Source organism: Mastigoproctus giganteus, chromosome 12, assembly GCF_048544385.1.
Source record: "Mastigoproctus giganteus isolate SK-2022 chromosome 12, ASM4854438v1, whole genome shotgun sequence".
In the NCBI taxonomy this organism is placed as follows: Eukaryota; Metazoa; Arthropoda; class Arachnida; order Uropygi; family Thelyphonidae; genus Mastigoproctus; species Mastigoproctus giganteus.
Genome location: NC_143586.1, coordinates 69,106,395 through 69,117,999, shown reverse-complemented (window position 1 = coordinate 69,117,999; position 11,605 = coordinate 69,106,395). Strand labels below are relative to the sequence as shown.

Below are 11,605 nucleotides of genomic sequence, written 5' to 3'. Positions count from 1 at the left end.
GTGTCAGTGTATGTGTACAATATTAATGTGTGTTGTTTTGTTTGTGTCAGGCTTTTATGCCACTAGGGTGCAGCCAACGTATGGGCAGCTTCTGCCTGATGCCCATCCCTAGCCCCGTTCCCGGGTCAACAGTCATCCTGTACCGGTGTAATTACCACCGAAAATTTCGCAACCGCCAGAGGTAGTGCAGTGCTGGCGAGTGCCTGCAATCTCGCTCCTAGGTTGCCCTTACCTGAGAGCCAGCAAAAAAAACAAAACAAAAAAAAAAAAAAAACTACTAGTTATATACATTTATGGTCTGAGTATCTCGATCAAACACTTCTGTTCATAGGAGATATGTAATTTTGGTCCCGAGTCACCAGGACCAACCACTCCAAGGCTAGGAGTATGTTCTAGCAAAACAATTGTAACAATTATATTAACATATATACGTGATTTCCAGGTCTTAGTCTTTTTCACCACAGATCAATTATTCTCAGTACATTTTCTCATTTTCAAATGAAGTCACAAGTTGAACTGTCCAGTTTGATTTCATTCAAGAAAGAAATCAGTCCCAGTAGTCTTCTCCGTTCTGTGCCAGCATAAATCTTAAAGCTGTTCTTCAGGTGGTTCTCTTCTATTTGCTGAAGACTTCTAATTATTCCCTTTTTCACTAGAATCCTAACTTGTGTATGATTTGGAATTCCAATGATAGTCCATAGGTAAGAAAATGGAGTATTTTCACTTACAAAAGTTCTTGTTGTGAAAAACACGTTTCATTAAGTTCAGGTACTTTTCAAGTGTATGTATGCGGTAGTTCCTTTCTATATGGTCACAGATCTACATGTTACTTAAGACCAAACAAGGTATACTGCATAAGTTTCAGAAGAAGTTATGCTTGTAAACTTTGTTTCCATCTAGTTCCTTAGTTTTTAATTTCAGATATCACACTCCAGAACCAATCATCATTATTTTGAGAATCCTGTTAACACCCGAGGGTCCCTTTATATCCTCCCATTAGAGTTTTATCGAAGCATCCGTTCTGCGACTTCCAACCAGATGAGAACCTAAATAAATAATCTTAGTATATGTTTCTTTACTAATTCATCTGTACATCCTACACCTAATTTTCTCGAGGGTGAAGGGATCTTATTTCTAGTCTTCTTTTAAAAACAGTCACTGAAAATGTCTGTAAACAATTAAAATTCCTACAGCTTTCGACCAAGAGACTTACGTTATCTTCTGTCAGATCCGATACACTGCTAAACAACTCTAAACGTGCCTGAAGATACTGTGGGCAGTCGTTTAAAACACGAGACCAAGTTTCCCCCCCCCACAAGTGTAGTAATGGTCTGGCTCAAGTCCACGTTCATGTAACTTGGCTCTTAGGGAGCCATGTCCTGTTAATAAGTACGTTATATTCATCGAAGCAGCAAATCAAAGATTTATTTCCTTGGCGGCAGTATAGTCCACTTTGGTTTTAAATTGCCTCGTAACTCTTTCATGTTCGCTGGCATTCCACCGATCCTGCCACACAGATGTCAGATGTTCCCATGTGGCTGGAGGGAGTCCGAGTAGTATGTATGCGGGGACATTGTCGTGGCCACGTTATGTCAAGGATCTGTATATATTCTTACCATGTGTACGCCATATCCAAACATTTCACTACTTCATACAGCATGTTCCCCCCCCCCATCTTTCCTACTATTGAATACACCATGAATTGCCAAACTATCAGAGTAAGCTTATCTGCGAAATGACCTAAATCTCTCAAACACTTCCCAGTTCATTTCACAAATATATGTGGTCCCAATTCTAATCTCAACGATGCCCGTTTCCACTTGGAGTCTGCCAAACCCCATGTACTTTTTCTGACAGAATCCCAATTACCGGTTAATTCAACTACTGCTCATCTCAGCTGCCCAAATTATTCGGTGTGTGATTTCTTTCTCCTCAAAGGTGGTACTTGTGCATATATCCGTTCCGATATTCCCAGTCAGAGATTTGGTAATTTGGAATCTCATCTCTTCGATCTTCTCGGGCTTAAAATCTCTTTACCTCATTGTGTCTGATTCATCTTTTGTCTCTACCGTTCTCCCAACTCCACTAATTACTTGCACTTTGACTTCCTCTCTTTGCAACTTGACTTTCTCCAGTCCAACTTTCCTAACGGTGAGGTAATTTTCCTTGGTGATTTCAATGTTCACAACTCCAGATGGTTTCCGTTTTGTAGTCACACCGACCCAGCAGGTCGAGATGCTGCGGCTTTTGCAATTACTAATGACCTTGCACAGATTGTTCATTTACCGGCAAGAATACTGGAGAATCCTAATAATACAGCGAACACGCTTGATCTCTTTCTCACCAACAACCCTGCCAAGTACACGGTCGAAGTGATTGGTTCTTAGACAGGTGCCTTAGATCACAACTTGGTGATTGTGTCTTCTCCAATGGAGCCTTTATCTCACGGCTACTCCCCACCTCGTGTTTGACATTACAAGAATGCAAAATTGGATGACCTACGAAATTTCTTTTCTTCTTTTCCTTGGTCGGACTACTGTTTGAAAACTTCTGTTGTCAACATTGTTGTAGGAATGGAATCCTTTATTCCACAGGCCACTTTATAATCTCGTCCTTTATATAAACCTTGGTTTTCCAATAAATGTGCTAAGACTGTTCAAGAGAAAAATGTTGTATATCGTAATTGTCTTGTTTACAATTCTTCAGTTTCATTTTCTGCCCATTTGCTTTCTAAAAAAGCGCCACAGTACCAGATTTAGGCGTTATGGTTACAATATACCTGCTGATCCTACTTTGGCTACGCCAGAGTGAACCAAGGAAAGAAAAATGTAATTTCGAACCCAATAGTTAGAGTTAATTCCATTCATGCTCAAATGAACTAGCTCTATGATTAACTGTAACAGGCATAACCTAAGGTGATACTTGTGAACATGAACTAGAATTTATCTTTTAATATTAGTATTAGTAGTGCCAAATAATGCAAGAACGGAAGATTACAGAGCATAATAATAAAAAAAAAAGAAATAAATAAAAATAAATAATCTGCCCAACTCACCCGTGAGTTGTTAATCTGCATACTTCTTGATATATGCCTCATAGACCAGTATACGGCAGTCCAGATGCGGCCTAACCATGGCCTGTACAAAGGGAAAAATACCTCTTGTCCGTGCTAGCAAAGTTCCTGTATGTCATTGAAAAAAATCCCCATGTGCTGTACTGGCAGCCTGTCTGCATTTCTCAGATAACTTGATATCTAGTTGCAGAGTAAACTGTAGGAGTAACTCATATGCAAGAAGTACTTTTCTTCCAAGATCTGAAGTAAAATTGATTAATGGGAGACAAACTTGATTCTTTGATCTTTCATTTGGACGCTGATTTGTTTTGTTGATTTAAAATATTCGCAGTTGCCATGGAACCTCATATATTACTTCTATAAATGTCATATCTCATATATTAATTTTATAAATTCCATTTTGTGTGGGGCCATTTCGCTGTTTTCCGAATGAAGCACCATTTAATTCTCTCTTTTAGCCGTCCGAATCAATCAGGAAGTTAAAAAGCATCACGAGAGTCTTTTCTGCATAGACGGGAGTTGAAGTGAGTTCTTTCCTTCAAGGTGTACAATGACTGCGATTGTAAATGTTATGCTATTGGTGATGGTACTATGAACGAACGTTGTCCTCAGATGAGATGGCACTAAAATTCAGAAGTATTTTTATCTGTAGAAATGGCATGCAGCAAAAGTGTTGTCTATATTTACTGAGTAGTAATGATTTTCAACAGATTAACAAATTAAACCCTCTTCAAAGTCGGTGTAGCTACAATATGTAAATACTTATACTTTTATTTTTATTTTGACGTGAATTTTCTACCAGATTCAACCGATATTCACGGCCGATTTTTGGAATCGAAACTAGGCCTGTTGTTTGTAATGTGGTAGCTGCGAGATCCTACTATTCTATGAGATACAGGTGAAGGCATCATAGACTTGTAGTAATGCTTATGTACTATATGCGGTGTTTTACTTATCTTCATGAAAAAGATAAAAATGGATGTGTGAGTATTTGCTCCGATCTTACAGTGGATTTCAATAACCTGAGTTTTTCTCGATATGTTCCTAGTCTTAAGTAATCTTAATTTTTATTACATTTTTCATCTATTGGATGAAAGATCAGTTTTTCAAAGTAAAACTGATGTAGTTATCCCCGAGACCTGTTAAATCAGCTTGAATTGAACATCCCGTTCCGGTTTAATGATTGTCTTTTTTACCCTCTACTTATAGTATAATATTGGTAAACAATGAATATAATTTATTTTTTATTTTTTGGATTTCATGTTGATGATGTACCAGTTAAGGTTATCACTGTAACTCTAAATGAGCATTTGACTTATTTTAGTTACTATTTCTGTTTTTCGGACAGCAAACAGGAATCAGGAAATTTGTAACGGGAAATTTTGGGTTAATACTGAAGGTTCGGGATCAAGTTGTCTAATTATCACATTTTTAACGTTTGAAACTCTCAACAGCAGGTGTAATGGTGAATGCCATTTTAAATTTATACGATCAGAATTACAGGTCTTCAAGAATCTGGACAAATTATAATTTGAAAATACGATAAAATTGTACTGTATTTACGGATTCATTTTTAAATTACTATAACCGGAATTATAGGTTGCGTGTGATAATGGATTGTACGCAATAAATTACAGAGAAATTCTATTATATTATGTATACATTTCATTTGTTATGTTATTCATGTATATTTAATATGTATGAGTGAGAAAGTCAGTGAATTTCAAAAGCTTGAAATTTTGAGAATTGTGCTTTTAAACTTTCGTGCGAATCGGATGATAATAATTATGAGTAAAGTTGGAAATACAAAATGCGTACCCAAAGTGCCGTTTGTTAGCGCTAATACCTAGGACAATAGGATCTTTGCTTTCATTCGGTTGTTTTCGTGTCCAGTAGTGGGTATAGGTTCAACTGGATTTATCCAGAATATTCCATATAAAACTTATCTTTTTTATAAGTGGCAGTTTGATTTCGACAAAAGGACAATATTTTTTTTTTTTTTTTAAGTTATAGAAACAGTGTTGTTATGTAGTCACGTGCCTGCCGAAAGAAGCTCGCTGGGCGTGAAACAAATGTTTAGATGTACAAGTCCTAATAATCGCTAGTGGAGTTTTCTGTACGATAGTATTTATTATTGGAGATAAATACTGATGAATATAAATTTTCTTCTTTTCCACGGTGTAGGCAAAGGGTGAAAGAGGCAGAAAGCATTTTAAAAGGAATGATACCAACTTAATTTAGGTAAGTGGAAACTGATATTTAAGCCTAATTATGAAGGAAAGCGAATATTGAAATTGTTCTGTATTTTGATTGGTTACTTTTGTTGTTTAGGTCTTGTGCTGCCTCGTGTTAGAGTGGATTCGTTAATTATAAACTCTTTAATCTGTGTAAAATTGAGGAATTCATGTCTTATTTTTCTTCTTCCTTCTTAGTAGTACATTCACTAACGTAACTGCATAGTTTGAGAATTGGTGGTTATTAGCTTTGCACTGGAAATAACGTGTATTGAGCAAATGGTCAAGTGTTGCATTCAAATAAAATGAACGAAAACTAATTTCGGTTGGAATTTGGTCGAGAATTTTTTTTTAGGAAATGAGCAATACCAGTATGTCGTTCGCGATGTCTTGATAACTAAGTATTGTTTAGGCTGCTGTATACTTGCGCAGCAGTATACAGTTTATTAAAATTTTTATATGGTTCTCAACAAATCTGGTGATATTGATGTCTTGGACAAATGTGTTGATGTCCAGTGGTTCTTTTGTGTAATAACTTAGTTATATGTGGATATAACTACCTTTCACTTCAACTACCTTGTGGAAGTGAAAAGTTTCAGTAAATTTAAAGGCATGGACAAATTATTAGAAGGATGCACAATTTTTTCTGATACATGTGATAAAAATAATTCACACGATATTTGACTTTCTTGAAATTTGGTTTGATGTTCTGAAGCAATACTTTTTATGTGATAGCTTATCATACTCGGTAATATGATAACTGGCTACCTTATTATTAGTCAAGAACATGTAAATAAATTCTAAGTGGGAAGCATTCAAGGAATTAATCGTGGATGCTACTAAAAGTTTCATACCTATTAAGAAATATTGTTCAAGGTTTAGGCCTAAATGGTTATCAAATAAACTAATGAGACTTGTAACAGAGAAGAAAAATGCATGGGATGCATATAAATTATCAAGCGACTCAGAAGCCTATGGCAGATATAAGGTAGTTTGTAATCAGGTCACAAAGGAGGTTAGGCAGGCGAAGGCAGATTACGAGAAATCTTTGGCAAAAGATGCTAATAAAAACAGCAAGGATTTCTTTACTTATATAAACTCTAAAAGGAAGGGGATGAATCTGATTGGTCTACTTGACATCGATGGTTCGACTGTTGATGATCCTGCTCAGATAGCAAACAAACTGAATGAGTATTTTGCATCTACATTCACACGTGAGGAATTATTAAGGTTTGAAAATGGCAGAAGGTTATCAAATTGTAGCAGGGTACTTAATGATTTTGTAATAACTGGCAAAGTGGAGGAGAAATTGTTGAGGTTAAACATAAGAAAAGCACCTGGGGTGGATGGGATCTATCCAGTTATATTAAAGGAGGCGGCAAAGCAACTAAGCAAACCCTTAGCCATAATTATGAGAACATCCTTGGACTCGGGGAGGTTCCCACAGACTGGAGATGTGCACTGTTGTTTTGTATATTTATCAATGATATTGATGAAGGTATATCAGGCTTAGTGTCGAAGTTTGCAGATGATACAAAGGTTGGCAGAGTTAGTAATGGCAGTGTGCTACTGCAACAGGATATAGATAATTTGGGCTGATGGGCTAAGAAGTGGCAACTGAAGTTTAACCTTGACAAATTCAAAGTACTGCATATGGGTAGAAGTAACCCGAGAGAAAAGTACCAACTGTATGATACTACACTTAAGGTGGTAGAAAATGAAAAAGATCTGGAAGTAATTGTGCAGTCAGATATGAAGTTTTCTGAGCAATGCAGACAGGCTGCCAGGGCAGGTCATGGGGTTTTGTCAATGATATATAGGAATTTTGCTAGCAGGTAAAAGGAGGTGATTGTCCCTCTGTATAAGGTAATGGTCAGGCCACGCCTTGAGTACTGCGTACAGGTCTGGAGGCCTCATTTTAGGAAGGATGTAGATTTGCTTGAGCGTGTACAGAGAAGGGCAACAAGATTGGTGAGGGGAATGAAGCAATACTCTTACCAAGAGAGGCTCTAAAGTTCTGCAAATTGCAGTGGCTGGAGACTAGGCACCTGCGCGGTGATCTGATTGAGGTGTATGAGGCCTTGAATGGGTTTAGCATGCTGAATTCTGATGTGATCCTTCCACTTGTTCAGATTACGAACTTAAGGGGGCATAAATTCAAATTAATAAAAGACTGATGTAGAATAGATGTGCAGAAATTTACCTTTAGCCAGTGGGTGGTTAATTGCTGGAACAAACTTCCATCTGTTGTGGAAGTTGATAGGTTGAATAAATTTAAGGAGGAACTGGACAGGCATTTGGAGGGAATCGTGTGATTTTTTTTTTTTTTTTTTGGCTGATGCTGCATAAGCTCATACACTTGCTTTCTTGCATCACATGGCACTACTACATTATTTAATGTACTGTATCCCAGGGACTGCAGATTATTATTAATTCGGTTTATTAGCTGTTGATCAGGATTCCAAAGAATATAGAGAGGCAACAAATACAATAACAGGCCAGTGGTTACAGGTTTGTTTAGAGGCATTCTAGACAAAGTGACAGGTTGGTATGGCCGTGCCAAGATGTACTCCCTGTACTGATATGAAATACACTGACAGGTACAAGTTTGTCCAACTAATGCAACAGTTATAGGGGCTTACAGTATAAAACAATACTTATAAATTAATAACAGTCATAATCAAATACATATAATTGATATGAAAGGCTAACATAATTTCGAGCTGTTATCATTACTGAAGCAATACATATGAGTTCATAATGCCAGAATTACATGGTATGTGAAAGGTAAGTGACCACACAAATTTATGAACTGAAAAGTAGGGGTGAGAGGAGAGGAAAGATGCAGTATGCTGGCCCTTTTAGTTTGATTGAGATTGTCCATAGAGCAATACACTTCGTTGTTTAGCCGGAGGAGAGCCTTCGCAGAGTTTCTGTTTGCGAGCCAGCAGGGTATGATGCAGCAGGTTTGTCCATATATACATTAGGCTTGGCAGTACCTCGTGCCATGACATGATTCGGCTTAGCTGTTTGCAGATGAGCATCACTTAAATTCCAAAACAGTACTTGCATAATTTCATCGACAACTTATAGGGATATAAAAGGCATCATTGGTGCACACTTCGATATATTTGAATTTTAACATAAATTCCATAGCCATGAGAAAACTGAAATAATTAGGGTGATGGGACAGAGCACATAAAAAAGTAAGCTATAGCAAACTATCACCACTTGGTGTCCATCGAAGATGAAAGGTACATGGTATCAATTATGGTAGGAAGCCAGAGACCAGACTAAATTTATTTATACAGTAATGTCAAAATAATGGCACATTAGAGCTAACGGCCCATTGCAATCGGATTTTACATACAGCGTAGGTGCCTTGCAGTGCCGAAAAAAAGAAAACAGCAAGTCAGGTGATTACTGTATTTGTTTACATTTGCTATTTTGAAAGTGAATTCTGTACTGATATCATGGATTATACCCCTGTTTTACATTTATTTTAAATTAAAAACCCCTCACTATGGCGCCTAAAGTTAATAAACCTCATACACCGAAGAAAAGAAAAACAACATTAAAGCTTAGCGACAAACTTGATATAATCCAAACTATTACATTAGGATCACCCGAAAAGTTAATTCATATATCCACGTGTATTGTGTCTGTAAATTGTGCGTGTTCTTGGGTTGATATGCCTGTTTTGTTGGATGAAAAACCCCAATTTCTGGGTAAAAACCTTGCTATTGACATCTGAGACCAACTAGCTCAGCCACATAGTGAAAAAAACCCATAAAAGTTCCTCTTGTCATTGATGGGATTTGAACCCGAGCCTTTTTCACCTGGTTTGTGGAGGATGGTGACGATACCACTGTTCTACCCACACAGACTAAACTTATATAATAGAAAAAATAAAATGGGGTATCAGTAGAAGTGTATTATTGGTAGAATGACATTGGATTGTGATCATGTTTATGTGTTTTATGTGCACTTAATAAAATTACATTCTAATCTCTATTTTTTTATTTAGCCTCATTATTTCTGCATTAAAGATATTAAAAATAAAACTTTCTAGATAATGAAAAAATCAAAATAACGGCACCTTGAATCCCCGAAGGTGCCATTATTCTGAAAGTCTACTGTATTTTGGTGTCATTACATAAGATCAGAGAAGTTTGCACGGTAGGGATAGGGGCAAAAACATTGTCAAAATAGTAAAGAAACAGGGTATTATTTAAAATGAAAACAGCATTCATGGAAAGAATGCCACTATTTTGTTTTTTCTATCTCTGCTTTCTGGGAACACTGATGCCCCCACCGCTGACAGAAGTTTGACTTGCACTCAGTTTAGAAATGACTGTTATTCACAAGTTATATGATATTACTAATAACATTTTTAATCATATAACATCTCAAGAAGTGTGAAATGAAAAGGAACAAATACAGAATTATAATTTACTCATAACACTGCTCTTTGTTGAAATAGAAAGAAATTTCAAAATATCTGTTTCAACACAGAGCAGTTATTGTTTGAAAAAAGAAGCAGGATACTGTTTCTTTATAGTATGAGAAAAGAAGTAGTGTCATTCATTCTTTCTTTATTCTTATTGATTGCGAGTATTTACATTGAAATAGTATCCCACTTCTGATTTGCTGCATGAGCTACCACAACCCAATAAAAGGGGCTATACTATATTACACACGCAAACAAAGTTATCCTTTTGATTGGAAGCTTTTCTTTCAAACCATTTGATTACTCATTTAGATTTGTTACATTTATATTTATTCATTCAATGCAAGTTTGCTAATTGAGGCTGATGTTGAAGAGCTGAAAAGCCTGAAACTACTTATAACAATGCCTTTAAGTTTTTAATGGCTAATGGATTCACCTGTGACATTATTTGGTTAAAAACAATATTAATACTTTTAGGCTGAATTGCAGAAAAGTAGTAGTAGTTCCTAAAAGTGAGTGTGAGCCGAATCTCTGTTGATGGAGGGACAGTAGTGTTCTTTTTTCAGAACTATCACATTTTGCGGTATTATGAGAATTTGAATATGCACTGTTCAAATCCAAAGTGAGTTACTTTGGATTTTCATCTGGCCACTTGGCTACACTCATGCCAGGTGTATATAGACAGAGCTTGATCAGGCATTGGCAGGCTGTAACGAGCATCAAGATTTTTGAGGCCCACAGAATCAACAGTTTCCCAAGAAAATTAATACAGCATTCTAGTGTTATGATGCAGCATAGCATTAAAATTTTCTGATTTCAGAAATTTTGCTACAAAAATTGTGCTACGATAACACTTTCAAGGTTATTTTACCATTTGAGATCTGCTAGTATAAAAATGTTGATGAAGTTAGCAATATCAATAGAAACAAGCAGATTTCATATTAACCTGTTTGCTGCCATTTATATTTACGAAAAGGGTTTTTTGTGTGCCTTGGAGCACTTCTTTGGGCCACTGGAACAAGTAGGCACTGCTTTTTAGTAAATGGTTTTCATCTGTAAAGAATCATCACTCCATGTAATGCCGACATTTGTTGTTTGTAGCATTCTAACATCAACAGATGCATTTGAACAAGATTCAGAATCTGCATCACTTGAATAGAATTCTATTTCATTATCAGATGACATATTATAAAGAGCTGATTCAATGTCATCAGTTTAGAAATGACTAATTTCAGTGTCATCAGCTTCAATTCCTTTTCAGTCCTGATGACCCTGGCTGTGGATCCATTATAATTCTTTAGGGTAAAATTTTATAGGAAAACACTTTTTACACAAAATTTTATCAGTAGATACACAAAGGATGCTGTTTTGTTTTTTACAAACTAAACCTTTTTTTTTTGGAAAATACTAAACCAGATAAAATAACTTCAACATAAGCAAAGAAAAACTCCTAAATTAGATAAATTAATTTCAACTTAAGCAAAGAACATAAGAAAATGTGAACCAAGTGTACAGCTTTTATAGCACACTCTAGACAATGCAATTGATGCTGAGCAAAATCCGTCTTAATGCAGTAGTCTCTGGTTCACTCACTGTGCTGGTATCACTCAGTTCTTTATGTGCTGTTCTTTTTCAGCACTCATTTATTGATTGCAATTGAATGGATGCATATTTTCATTATGGCACAATAATTGCTGTTAACTTTGACACAAGTTTGTGTTCTTGCAGTGAACATGTTAACTATTATGACAAAAGTAAAATTTTTTATTTTCCTCATGTGCTCCTTTGAAAAAATTCTTTGCTTCAGAAGTGGCCCATTTGATAGTATGTTTTGTTGTATACCATTTC

General features: G+C 36.2%; 1 protein-coding gene across 5 annotated transcripts in view; it reads left to right on the top strand.

The window, feature by feature from the left end:
• The first annotated feature begins 4,468 nt into the window (after window positions 1-4,468).
• Window positions 4,469-11,605, top strand: part of pps (protein partner of snf) — a 656,065-nt gene continuing 648,928 nt past the window's right edge. For 4 of the 5 annotated variants that reach the window (XM_090386467.1, XM_090386466.1, XM_090386462.1 and 1 more), the window contains exon 1: window positions 5,145-5,314. The gene's annotated coding sequence lies outside the window, so the exon portion shown is untranslated. Of the gene's footprint in view, window positions 4,539-5,144; window positions 5,315-11,605 lie in introns of those variants that run through there. The other variant, XM_090386465.1, reaches the window with a different exon arrangement.